This window comes from Dasypus novemcinctus, chromosome 12 (genome assembly GCF_030445035.2).
Source record: "Dasypus novemcinctus isolate mDasNov1 chromosome 12, mDasNov1.1.hap2, whole genome shotgun sequence".
Lineage (NCBI taxonomy): Eukaryota > Metazoa > Chordata > Mammalia > Cingulata > Dasypodidae > Dasypus > Dasypus novemcinctus.
Window position 1 is genome coordinate 3,157,847 of NC_080684.1, and position 13,446 is coordinate 3,171,292.

The following is a 13,446-nucleotide window of genomic DNA, read 5'->3' on the forward strand; positions in this document are numbered from 1 at the left end:
GATAAATGCAACCAAATGGATGGTTAAGAAACAGACACATCTACAGTCAAGTGCTCTTTGACAGTTTTCAAACGCACTCAGCTGAAGCAGAATAGTCTAGTCAACAAATGGTGTTGGGAGGACTGGGTATCCACAGCCAAAAGAAAGAAAGGGGACCCCTCTATCAAACCTTATTACAAAAAAATAAGCCAAAATGGGTCAAAGGCATATATATAAAAGCAAGAAGCATAAAACTCCTAGAAGAAAATGTAGGAAAACATCTTTAAGACCTGGTGGTAGGTGGTGGATTCTTTAACCTTACACTGAAAGCGTGAGTAATGAAAGAAAACAAGATAAATGGGACCTCCTCAAATTTAAACACTTTAGTGATTCAAAGACTTTGCCAAGAAGGTGAAATAGCCCACTCAATGGAAAAAAAATATTTGGAAGCCACAAATCCAATAAGGGTTTCATTTCCATTCCATATAAAGAAATCATATAACTCAATAAAAGAGCAAGCCATCCAAATAAAAAATTGGTAAATGGGGAATGGATGTGGCTCAAGCAGTTGAGCATCTGCTTCCCACATGGGAGGTCCTGGATTCAGTTTCTTGTGTCTCCTAAAAAAAATAAACCACAAGCAAAACAAATGAAAAAACCAGCTCAGGAGAGCTGATGTGGCTCAGTGGTTGAGTGCTGGCTTCCAATTTTGGGTTAAATTCCCAGCCACAGTATCTCAAAAAAAGTGCAAAAGACTTAGGTATTTCTCCAAAGAGGAAATATAACTGGCCAAGAGGCACATGAGAAAATGTTCAATATCACTAGCTATTAGGGAAATGCAGATCAAAACAACAATGAGATATCATGGCTATTATTAAAAAAACAAAAACAATAAGTGTTGGAGAGGATATGGAGGATCAGGAACACTCTTTCACTGTTGATGGGAGTGTAAAATTGTACAACCTCTGTGGAATACAGATTGGGGTTCCTCACGAAGCTAAATACAGATTTGCCATATGATCTAGCATTTCTACTACTAGGATTATATCCAGAAGAACTGGAAACTGTGAGGTGGACAGACATTTGCACACTGATGTTTATAGTGGCAGTATTCACAACTGCCACAAAATGGAAGCTACCCAGGGACACATCAACCAATGACTGGATAAACCAATGTGGTAATATACATATGATGGAATTCTATGCTGCTATAAGAAAAAATGAAATTGGGACACATATGATAGTATGGATTAACCTTGAAGATATTATGTTAAGTGAAATAAGCCAGACACAAAAGGAAAAATATTGCATAGTGTCTTGGAATTAAATATGAAGAATAAATGCTTGAAGTTAAAACCTAGAGTAAAGGATATTAGGAGATAAGATGAGAGCTGAGAACAAGTCTGATGCTTAATGTATGTGGAAGTTTTAATTAACTGGACTGTTAATGTGTGGAAATGGATAGAGTTGATGATAATACATCACAGTGAGTACAACTAACATAGACAGTCTATAAATGGGATTGTGGTTGAAAGGGTAGTCTTGGGATGTAAATGTGACTTGAAAGAAAGCTCTAGAATAATCTAGAGTCTGAAAAACAATGAGAACTCAGAGGTGGATGAGAATTGTGGTTAATAGTATGAATACAAGATGTCCTTCTATGAAATACAACAAATGCACTTCACTATTGCAAGGTGGTAAGAATGTGGAGAAACATGGGAAAATATAATTAAGATAACCTGTGAACTATTGTTAACAGCAATACCATAACAGTCTTACATCAATGTCAAAGATGCAGTATGTTAATAATAGGCTGGGGTGGAAAAATATACAAAATGTATGCTATAGACCACAGTTAGTGGTAATAGTCTGATGACAATATCTCATAATTTATAACAAATGTTCCACAAAAATGTGGTGGAGTGTTGTATGGGAATTCCACTCATGTTCATGATTGTTTTGTAATTTCACAAACTCTCTAATAAAAATATATTTTAGTAAAGGAAGTTAAATTATCTCTATTCTGAGATGACATGATCTTACATGAAAAAAAAAAATCCTGTAACAGCCACAAAAACACATGTCTACACTCATACACACATACCCCCTATTAGTGCTAACAAATAAATGCAGTAAGGTTGCAGGCTACAAGATTAATGTGCATAAATCAGCTGTATTTATGCAAATAAATTGTGAGGAATCCAAAAATAAAATTAAGAAAAATTAATTCAGAAGTATCAATAATAAAAAAATTGCTATGAATATTTTTATCCAAGGTATGCAAGATTTGTATACTGACATCTATAAAATATCATTGAAAGAAATTAAAGAGGACCTAAATAAAATAAATACATATCACTGAATGTAATAACAGATTTAATATAGTTAAGGTGGCAATTCTCTCACCAAAAGATTTAGAGATAAAATGCAATGCCTACCAAAATTTCAGAGCCCATTTTTAAAAATAAATATAATAATAATAAACAAAAAAACAAACCAACAATGAAATTCTTCACCTCTCAATGGAAAGGCTCTAATAACAACTGATATAATGAATGTACAACTATGTGATTATAACAAATGCCCCTGATGGTACACACTGGATGAATTGTATACTTTATTAATACGTATCAATAAAATTGATTTATTTTTAAAAAGCAAGTGCTTACCTTTGAAATCAGGGAATGACAGAGACACTGAATACATAAAATTATATTCGAAAAAAGCAAAACTAGAAGATATCCAATTTTATATTTCAAAACATAATATAAATCTACAGTTATTAAAATGGTGTAGAATTGATACTTCAGAAATAAACCAATATATCTACGGTCAGTTTTCAACAAACATGTCACCAAGTCTTGTACTCAGGAAAGAACACTGTCTTCACCATATGGTGGTAGAACAACTGGATATGCACTTGCAAAGCATGAATTCGAATCTTTATCTTACAATATTTACAAAAATGTAAGTCACACAGAGAGGTAAACTGAAGAGCAAAACTATACCACATATAAACATAGCAGTGATTCCTCATTACTTTGAATGTGGCAATTGATGCTTAGATATAACATTAAAATCACTAGAATTAAAAGAAAAAATAGACAAATTGTATTTCACAAAAATCAAAAACTTTTTCATCAAAGGACCCTCTAAAGAAAGTAAAAAGATAATCTACAGAAAGGGAGAAAACACTTTCCAGTTATAGAACTGAGATAGGCCTAATATCCAGAATGTATATTTTTAAAATCCCTTACCATTTAACATAAAGACAAATAATCTAATTAAAAATGGGCAAATTATTTGAATAGACATTCCTTCAAGGAATACATGAAATTGGCTAACAAACCCAGGAAATGATGCTCAACATGTTTAGACATTAGGGATATGCAAATCAACACTCCAATGTGACATGACTTCAAATCTGCTGGGATGATTATAATTTTTTGAATATCTGAAATAACTATTGGTGAGGATGTGAAGAAATTTGAATCCTTATTCACAGTTGGTAGGGATGCACAATGGTACAATCTAAGGAAAATATTTAAGCAGTCCCTCAATAAGATATACACAGAATTAGCTGATGATCTAGTAATTCTGTTACTTGATATAAAGCCCCCAAAACTGAAGAAAGATATTCAAGTAACTGTATACATATGTTCATATTAGCACTATTTACAATAACAGGTGGAAACAACCCAAATAACTTTCACATAATGAATGGATAACCAAAATGTCTTATATACATACATAGGATTTTATTTCAATCATAAAATGGAATAGAGTAATGGTATAAACTAAAACAGAAAAAACTTGAAAGCACGCTAATTGTTTCCAAAACTTAAGCCAGATACAAAGGTCACATTTTAAAAATATTCCATTTTTATGCAATATCCATAATAGGCAAATCAATTGAGACAGAGTGATGATTAATGTTTGACAGAGATTGAGGGAAGTGGGGAATGAGGAATAACTCCTTTGTGTGTATGAGGTTTCCTATGGAGGTAATGAAAATGTTCTGAAGTTAGATAAATGTACTAAATGGTGAATGTACTAAATGTCACTGACTGTACTTTTAAAATGGTTAATTTTATGTTACATGAACTTCACCTCAATAAAAAATGTACAGATACTGTTGAGTACAGAAAGCGCATGACATTTTTTTCAAAGAAATCTAATTTTCTCAAATGTAATATATATATAAATGCATTCATGTGAATATAATATTAATAGTTCTAAATGTTAATGAACATTTGTTTTGTCATATTTTTCATGCATAAATGATACCATATCATAGCAAAAATCATAGCATTTTTAAAATGGCAAATTAAAAGGAAGCCCTTGAATTCCTCTCAAATATTTGTACAATTCAATTGTGAATGAAATGGCAAAAATATTATGTCCTGCACTGTGTTATGTACTATTATCTTCACATAATTTCCCTTTATCAAAACAAATATAGAATTGTCTTCCAATACACCTTCAGATAATTACTAACATTTTATCCTATTCTAGAGAGTACTGTGTAACTTCTACCCTACAACTTCCAACCTCCATTCTACATCCCAGCAACCTGTTAAATTTTTGTCACATCACTAATACTGTTGAAATGCCCATTATTTATTCACACTTTATTCATCTTCCATTTATTTTTTCCAGGTTTATTTCAAAGAACTCCAGCCTTTTATTTATAGAGAACAAGTGTGTTATGATCCCTAATGAATCTCCAGGACCTGGAATATTTCTTGGCACACATAATGCAAGCAAAAGAAATTATTAATGAGGACTGGATGTGGATCAAATGGTTGAGCACCTCCTTCCCATATGAGAGGTCCTCGGTCCAGTCCCCAGTACCTCCTAAAAAAACAAACAACACAAAGGAAACAAACAAAATTCAGGGGAGCCCATGCAGCTAAATGTTTGTGTGCTGGTTTCCTACCTATGAGGTGCTGGGTTCAATCCCTGGCTCTGGTACCACACACACACAAAAGAAATAATGAGTAAAGAAATGAATGAATCTTCATAATTTCTCTTCACAACATAATTCTGTTACATATCCAGCATCATCTGAGAGTTATAATTTAGAACTTGTCTGGCAAATCCACTGAAGATAAACAATATGTGTCCCAGGGAATGAAACAGTGATTAGTTTTCTCATCTGTGTAATCAGGGTGTGACTCTGTGGAATGTAGTCCCTATGTGGCTGGGCTGTTTTAAAAGGGTATGCAAAAATAGAGGTTATATTCAACTTAGGAAGAAATTGGACAGGGCAGGGATTTGGCAAGAGAGGAAAGTTCCGCTTTCTTTTGGAACCTGTTTCAGAACCTAGTTGACCTCAACATTTCTTCCAATTTGGGGGTTCTGGTGATTCTCCAAACAATATATGTGAGCAGGTCACATTTACTTGTACTTTTTAAAGTCCTGACTATATACAAATTTTTTTTATTCCAAAGAAATAGCTTCCATTTTATTGTATCCACTTTTCTTCAACATTCTCATTTACTACTTTTGACTGTTTGTATCCCTTATTCATTTAGGTTTTGAAACTATTTCATTACTTTAATTGTGTTGTTCAAGATTCTAGGTCTTTAATGTTCAATACTGTAAGCAATAAACATGTGACTATTAAATTGAAATTAATTCAATTTAAATAACACCAAAAATTCAGTGCTGTAGTAGCACTAAAAAATTTCAAGTGCCCCAGAGAAAAGGTGGCATTGGAGTGGGAAAAGTGGACATGGAGGCTAATGGGTATGGGGAATGGCAGGAAGACACGAGATGTGGAGGCGTCTTAGGGACTTGGAGCTGCCCTGGATGGTGCTTCAGGGACAATCACTGGACATTATAAATCCTCACAGGGCCCACTGGATGGAATGGGGGAGAGTATGGGCCATGATGTGGACCATTGACCATGAGGTGCAGAGGTGCCCAGAGACGTACTTACCAAATGCAATGGATGTGTCATGATGATGGGAATGAGTGTTGCTGGGGGGGGAGTGGTAAGGTGGGGGTGGTGGGGTTGAAGGGGTCCTCATATATTTTTTTTTAATGTAATATTTTTACAAAATCAATTAAAAAAAAATTAATTAAAAAAAAATTTTCAAGTGCCCAAAGCTATATGTGGCTAGTGACTTCTCTAATGGGGTGTACAGATATAGAACCCTATCTTCATTGTAGAAAGAACTATTAGGAATGTGCATCTGAATCATGTTTTTTCCATTTATCAATGATTTCTTCCTTCTCTATTAACTCCTGTATTTATACCCCAATAATGTTTAATTTTATTTTAAATTTAAAGGAAGATTCTTATATCATTTAATCATCTATTTTAATTTATATAAGTATTTTATACAATACAAGATCAATAATTATCTCAGGTGTAGTGTATTGGTTTAGATTTGTGACTCTGGTAATTATTATTATTATATTATACTATTATTTTCATAATATACATTTTTATTTGTGCCGAAGTTATTCATAAAAGTTTTCCCCATTAATTTTCAGTTCATAGATTATATTTTGCATGTTTACCATTATTTCCTTCTGAATAGGAAGTACTGGTTATCCCTTTCAAAATTTTTGAGGTTTTCCTCCATCCTATTTTATGAAACACTTGTATAGTGGGTCCATGAGCATTTCAAAGGCAGATTTTTCAGGATGTGGTACTTTATTAAATACTTTATTGAATCACTGTGGAAATCATACTAATATCTTCTGAGAAAGTACTAAGGATTTTTATTGTCAAAAGATGAGATACAAGCCTATGAGATGACATATAAGCTATAAAGGCCTGAGTCCCCCATTCCAAGCCCCAGGTCAGCCACTCCGAGCTTAACTAAGTTCCTGTCTCTGTAAGTGCTCCTATCCCAGAACCTGAATCCTGAGAACAACCAATCATAACTCAACAGCTCCCTATCTCTTCCGTAGCTTTGCTCCTCTAAGTCAAGGCTAAGCCAAGTAAGGAAAACTATCTTTGCAATCAGTAAGATTATTTTCTTTAAGACTACTCTGTCCTAGTTATAGGACCATTTTGCTCTCACTCTTCTAAGCTCCCTTCCATTTTAGGGATTGTATGTTGTCTGGTTTAAGAATTGCTTAAAAAAGCTATGAGATCCATACAATTAATTTCCTTGTTTTTTTGTTTTTAATTTTTCAGTTTTGGCTATGAGGAGAGGATCCAAAGGTGACTGTCAATGACTCTGGAGACAAAGAGAAAATTAGACAAAAGTGTCTCTGAACCCTTTGTGTTTTCTTTTCTCCCCACCATCTCCAAGTCCATGGATGAGTCCCTCTCAGATCTAAGCTCCACTATTTTTGTTTGAGCTCTCTGATCTCACTAGCTGTCAGTACAAAAGTTAGCAGGTTAATCTTTTTGCTGAGAAAGTGTAAATTGAGATTTGAAGCTTGTAGACTGAGTTTTGAAGGATGTTTTTTGAAGACACTTTATGAAAAATTTTTGATAAATAGGCAAGCTATGCAGGATGTGTTTTATTAAGGGAATGGAAAATAGTTTTGTCTTAAAGTAAAATGACAGGTTGTTACAGAATGAGAAATAGGAAAATGTAGGACAATCCTGAATGGGTATAGAAAGTTGTAGGTTTTCAGAAAAGTGATTTCATCTGTCAGTATCAAGTGTGGTTAAGATTTGATAGTTGTATAAGATTTTTAAGAGTTTTCTTATCAGACAGTATCTTCATGAAAAACTAGTATTTGATTTTCTTTCTTTTATAATAACAAATTATACTTAGATTATTCTATTATTAAGAATTAATAAAATGTTTTTCTAAAATATCTGAGTAACCCGATTAGTGGGAAAGATTCTGTAACTTATCAGAAAAATCTCCTGTCCTTTATATCCTTTATATAATCATTCTTTGTTTTAGAGAACATCATCTCACTTTTGAAATAAAGTATATTTTTTACTATTGTGCTAACTCCTCTCTTTATTTTTTAAAATATTTTATTGTCACTTTCATTAGGGAACTAATGTTTCACAATTTTTCATGATCCTATTTAACAAAATGTTAAAACTTGACAACTTTTGACAGTTTCCTTCCAAAAATTGAACTATACATAGTATCTTCTTGATCTCTGGGATTTCAGAGGGCTCTTGGGAAAATCACAAAGGATTTTTTTCTTTCACATTGTAAGAGAGGTAATAAACTAGTTAGTAATAAAACTATATGATATGTTATCAGTTGCATAGGAAGTGTTATCAAATTAAAAAAGGATTTTATAACTTTCTGTTGTTTAAATTATAGGATAAAATGTTATTAATATAAACATTTCAGAAATTATATAAAGTTCTTAGAGACTTGTCAAATCCTCACTCACTGTCCATGAGTCTTCCAAGTACTGTTAAGGTTGACATTAGACAATAAAATTATTGGTCATAAGTTCACTTGTTCTTAAAATAATGTTTTGTGACCTCTCATCTGATGGTTCACTTTTGTAAGACAGCTATAAGTTAATAACGGACATTTTAAGTTCTCTGTCATCTACAATATAGTTTTTATTCTGACACTTCCCTAAAAAACATGCAATCAGCTACAAGCCAGTGTGCTTCATCTTCAACATAAAGTGCTGTCTCAGAGACCTGTGGGAAGGACTATGCCACGTTATCTGAGGCACCAGCTTCTTATGACATTCCTTAAGTAACTTTGAGAGCACACCACTGTACTGAGTCAAGATCTCCAGAATTCTAATGAATAAGCTGACAGTTTCATGAGATTGATAAAAGAAGATGTAATGAAACATAGATTACTTACTTACTAAATCAAGTGATATAGAATGATCACAGTTTTCTTTGTATTACTGCTAATATTTTATTGTTCTCTTTAGTAGATACAAGGGATCCCTTACTGAATTAAGCTATCTATAATTCATAAAGCATTCATCCTTATCTCCATACCTAACCCCTCCAGAATGTGAAAACTCTTACTGAATATTCTTAAATTTATGATACTCTAATTATTTTCATAGGTTCAATCAGGATCAATTCTCCTTGTTAATAGGAAATAATTGGAGTAAACAGTTATATAACAAAGTCTTAGGGATGTTAATTTGAGAACACAGAGGAAACTTCAAATCTATTGCATGTTAGAGCCTGCAACTTGATGCATTTGCTTGTGCTTACCCAAATTTTGTGCACCTTAAGCAGAAACCGCCAAATTTGTTAAAGCCTCAGCAAACTTAACTCTGAGGTGACCTAACATTTTTCCTCCAAAAAACTGACTTTTTATGAGAGCTTTCCACTTCATCTCTTACCCTTTACCTAAAATGCTGCAATGTTCTTAACCTTGCTACTCTGCTACCTTTATCCAATGAGGGGGCACCCCATGAATGTAAACTGGTAATTTCAAAATTAATGATTCTATACATGTTCTTATCATCAACCCAGATGTCATCCTATTTGTTAATGAGTTTTATGCTAGAAATTTTAATGGTATATCCCAAATAGCCTATACCACATACTGATTCTACAATTTTCTTCCACCATAAAGGATGAACTCTGTGCTCTTACTCAAGTCTATTTCTATCAGAAGGAAATTCTGTTAACATCTATAGTGATTTCAGCATGCTATGAAAGCAAAAAGGGCTCTTCACTTCTGGTATGCCAGTTGAAAATTGTGAACAACTAAATTATATCTCCTTTCTGCCATTTTATTCCTATCTACTGTTGGCATCATTAAATAAAGGTTCATACAATATGAGCTGAGGCTGAATATTTTGTATATTCACATGCATATTTTTATACAAAAACAGCCACTACTAAAACACTTGTAATTATAAACTTAAATTTTAACTGTCTAATTTAATTTTCCTGGCTCAAAATTTTAACTCTGGCCATCTGTATATTCCTTTTAGGAAATTCAAATTCTCCCCATATGAAACAGCTCCTAGCAGACTTATTTCTGGGAATAAGTTGAAAACTGATCACTTATTGTCACACCATGACAATCCTTAATGCATTACGCCAAAGATTATCTTCAACAAGTAAAGCACACCTGTCCTGTCCCACATGACAGGCACTCCATTAATCATAATCTGTCACAAGGATAATGTCACAGGAAATGACACAGACAAAAGACAGTCCTGGATTCTCATTAAAAGGAACCCTACCAAGTTCTCCTAACTTCTGATAATGCAACTTAATAATAGGGTGTTGAGGCATGTGTTCACATTACTCAACTAAGATAAATTCCATCAGACTCCTGGACTAATTACAGAGGCTTAAAACTCGAACTAGCCAGGGGAAGTAGATAATGTCACAAAGTAGTTATTCCCAAGGTGACAGATCAATTCCTAATATAAGCAAGTCCTCACATAGCCTCTACCTTACTAATATTTACAATGCATAAAATCTTTGTATTTTTCAATGCTTTGTCCTTGACTGGCCTGGAAAGACAATGCCACTGCCTGCTTCTCCCAGGACATGTCAAAGGAAGGTAACCTTACAGACTGTTGGAATTTTCATTGGAACTGTCACATAAACCCTAATCTATGCATACTGCAATGGAGCCCGTTGTTCTACCCATAGCAAATTTATTTCTTATCCCATATGCTTCAGTCTCTTTGGATCAAACTGTACCATTTCTTTCATATCAAATATGAATACTAGACCCAAGGTCCTCTTTACTTTGCTTTAAGCTTCTTTGGACTGGGAACCTTGTAAGAATTAAGAATTAACGAAAGTTTGCAATTACTGAATCATTCTATAGATGCCTTTCCTCACCCTTCTTTATGGTTCCTTAAAACTAGACACCCTTGTGTATACTTACTATTGAGATGGTTATTCCAGTCTGACCTTACCACTGTTTATGGTTATTTCAAAGCTAAGCTCAGCCTTGTGTATACTTGCTATTGTGCTGTTTATTCTAGACTAAACTTATATTTATTTATGGTTATTTGAAAACTAGGCATATTTACTAATTTAATTGTAAGCACTCCACCCTCTCCTTTTGAATCCAGAAGAAAGCATAAACTCCTCAAAATCAAGGAGACAGATTTTTAGGCCCTTTCTAGACCAATGATGTTTGCTAGCCTAGCAAATGAACTTTCTCACTTGGAACCCATTATCTCAGGACATTCATCTCTAAAGTGTTTTGGAAGGAAAGAACCTGCTTTTGCTCCGTTTCATCCATACTACAGACACAACTTGTTGAGAGAATTATAAAGATATCAAAGAAGAGTTTTGAATAGTTATTATAATAGCCACATACCTCAATAAACTACAAATTACTTTAACAACGTATGTTCAATTTCAGGCTTAAGGCACTGGATCTGCAAAAGATTCACAAGACAAATAAATTTTGTTCAGCTCTTCATTTGTACTCTCTATACCCACAGACACTTGGATACTAAGGACAAATTACAGTATTCCTAGTAATGAATCTATAAACATCACCTTGACTCTATTTACATTGTTCTGCCAGGCAATATTTTTGTTGTGGAAATTTTATCAGATATTTGCCTGGGCAGTAAATTACTTTAATAGCTGATAAATATCTGGGCAATATGCACTTGGTCTCCTCATAGTCCCTTAGGAATTTATAATACATCTTGAAACTTCTCAGTGGATTACTCCCCTCCATCTACAGTATCAGACAAAGCAGTATTTATACAGGGAGTTAATGATTCTGGGTTTGCCTCTTTAGGCAGTTTGCTGTTATGTTGGCTTGGGGTTAACACAAAAACAGCATTACATATTTATCAATCACAATAGGGGAAATTGCAGAATCTACTGTTAGAGCTATAGCTGCACAGCAAGTCACTAGATTTATTATCTAAACTTGTTACTTATTAGCTGAACAAGGAGGCATTTTTATAACTGTCAACATCACCTGTTGCACTTAGGTACACACTTATGGGGAAATTGAGACATAATTGCATGAAATAATTAAATAAACCACTTAGTTTAAACAAGTAAGGCCTTCCTCAAGGCCCTGATTTGACCACTTTGATTTCAGGTGGGCCAAGTCATGGGAACTGGGCTTAAGAGAATACTATAATGTTGGCATTCGGGCCTGTTATCACTCATAGTACACATTATAGTCTCCGGGGCTCCCTGGTGTAACTGTTTGCTCTCAAGGGTTTTCAATGTGTCTCCAGCCACTTGTTACCCAGCAAATGAACTGTTTCTGTCTAGGATGACATAAAAATGATGATCATGGAAAAACTGACATCATGACCACCCATGAGCTCATCATGAAAACAATCTGCATGCACTACTCCAAGACCTCAGGCAGGAAATGAAAATGGACTCAACACCTGAAGTTTTTATCACAATTTTCAATGGCTGAGAGCCACATCAAACTGACAGAAATTGTTAAACGAATGAAGTAGGCCCTGGATGGAGTCCTTCATGCAAAGTCCTACATCAGCAAACTGTAGCTTAGCTAAGTTTCTAGCTCTTTTAAGTGCTCCTCTCACCAGAACCTGGAACATAATAACCTGCCATAACTTGTCAAGTTCTTTCCTCTCTTCCTTCTCCAGGAATCTTGATCTGTTTTGTTTGTTTTTGCGCACAATTTTGTCCCCAATCCTACGATTTGTTTAAATTCTCTTCCTCACTCGTGCCCCATTTTCCATACACTTTTCATTTCTGGAACTCCCCAGTCTAGCACCAATTCAGTTCAACCCTTCCCATCCATTTTTCTCTCTGAGGCTTTTCTGCCCAAGGTTTCTTCCCTACTAGATTATCCTGCCTCTGAGAATCAGACAGGGTCATTCCAGAAAGGTAGGGTCCCCAGAAGAGTCCATTCTGCATTTAGGGAATTCCACCAACAGTGACCGGATTGAGTGAGCGAGTGCACCACACAGCCACAGCCATTCTGCTGTGGTTTTACTCCCCACCCACCCCCAAAGAGGCGCGCTTTTGTTTTCAGCACTCCTCAGCAGGTGCTTTCAGCACTGGGTCACTGTGCCTGGATATATGTGGGGTCTGACTCACTGCTGTGAGTTCCTCTAAAATCTGTTTTCCCGGGGAGAGGGATCCAGGCTGCTGGCCGCCTCTGAGGAACTCCCAAGCTGTGCACGGGACCCATTGAGAGGACAGGGAAGAAGACCGATAGGTCCCGGATGGACGTTTCCTACCTGATATTTTTCTCTTTCTTCAATTCGGCGTTTATGGAGTGCTTCTCCAGTCTCCACCGCCCTTCCGAGTGTCTGGGGAGTTTTTTTTACAGGGTATGGCTTCCGTCGCTGTGTTGATGACGTCACCCATCCGCTACTGATTTTTTTTTTTATTTTTAAAGAAGCCTTAAATTACATAAATGATACATTAGAAAGTAGAACTGACTCCCATATACCCCACGCCTTCCCCCTCCCAAACTTTCCCACGTTAACATCCCTCATTAGTGTGGTACATTTGTTAAATTGATGAATATACACTGAAGCACTGCTACTAACCATGGGTTTTTGTCAAGAGGTACCAGGGATTGAACCCAGGAACTCTTACAAGGGAAG

General features: G+C 35.0%; 1 protein-coding gene across 6 annotated transcripts in view; it reads right to left on the reverse strand.

Moving 5' to 3' along the window:
- The window catches only part of LOC101415912 (zinc finger protein 596-like), a 64,486-nt gene extending 51,277 nt beyond the window's left edge, over positions 1–13,209 (reverse strand). For 2 of the 6 annotated variants that reach the window (XR_011650194.1, XM_071218754.1), the window contains exons 1-2: positions 13,075–13,189; positions 11,202–11,262 (exon numbers count right to left, since the gene is read on the reverse strand). The gene's annotated coding sequence lies outside the window, so the exon portion shown is untranslated. Of the gene's footprint in view, positions 1–11,201; positions 11,263–13,074 lie in introns of all 6 variants that reach the window. The other 4 variants (XM_058307762.2, XM_004484300.5, XR_011650195.1 and 1 more) reach the window with 4 other exon arrangements.
- Between the last annotated feature and the right edge of the window lie 237 nt (positions 13,210–13,446).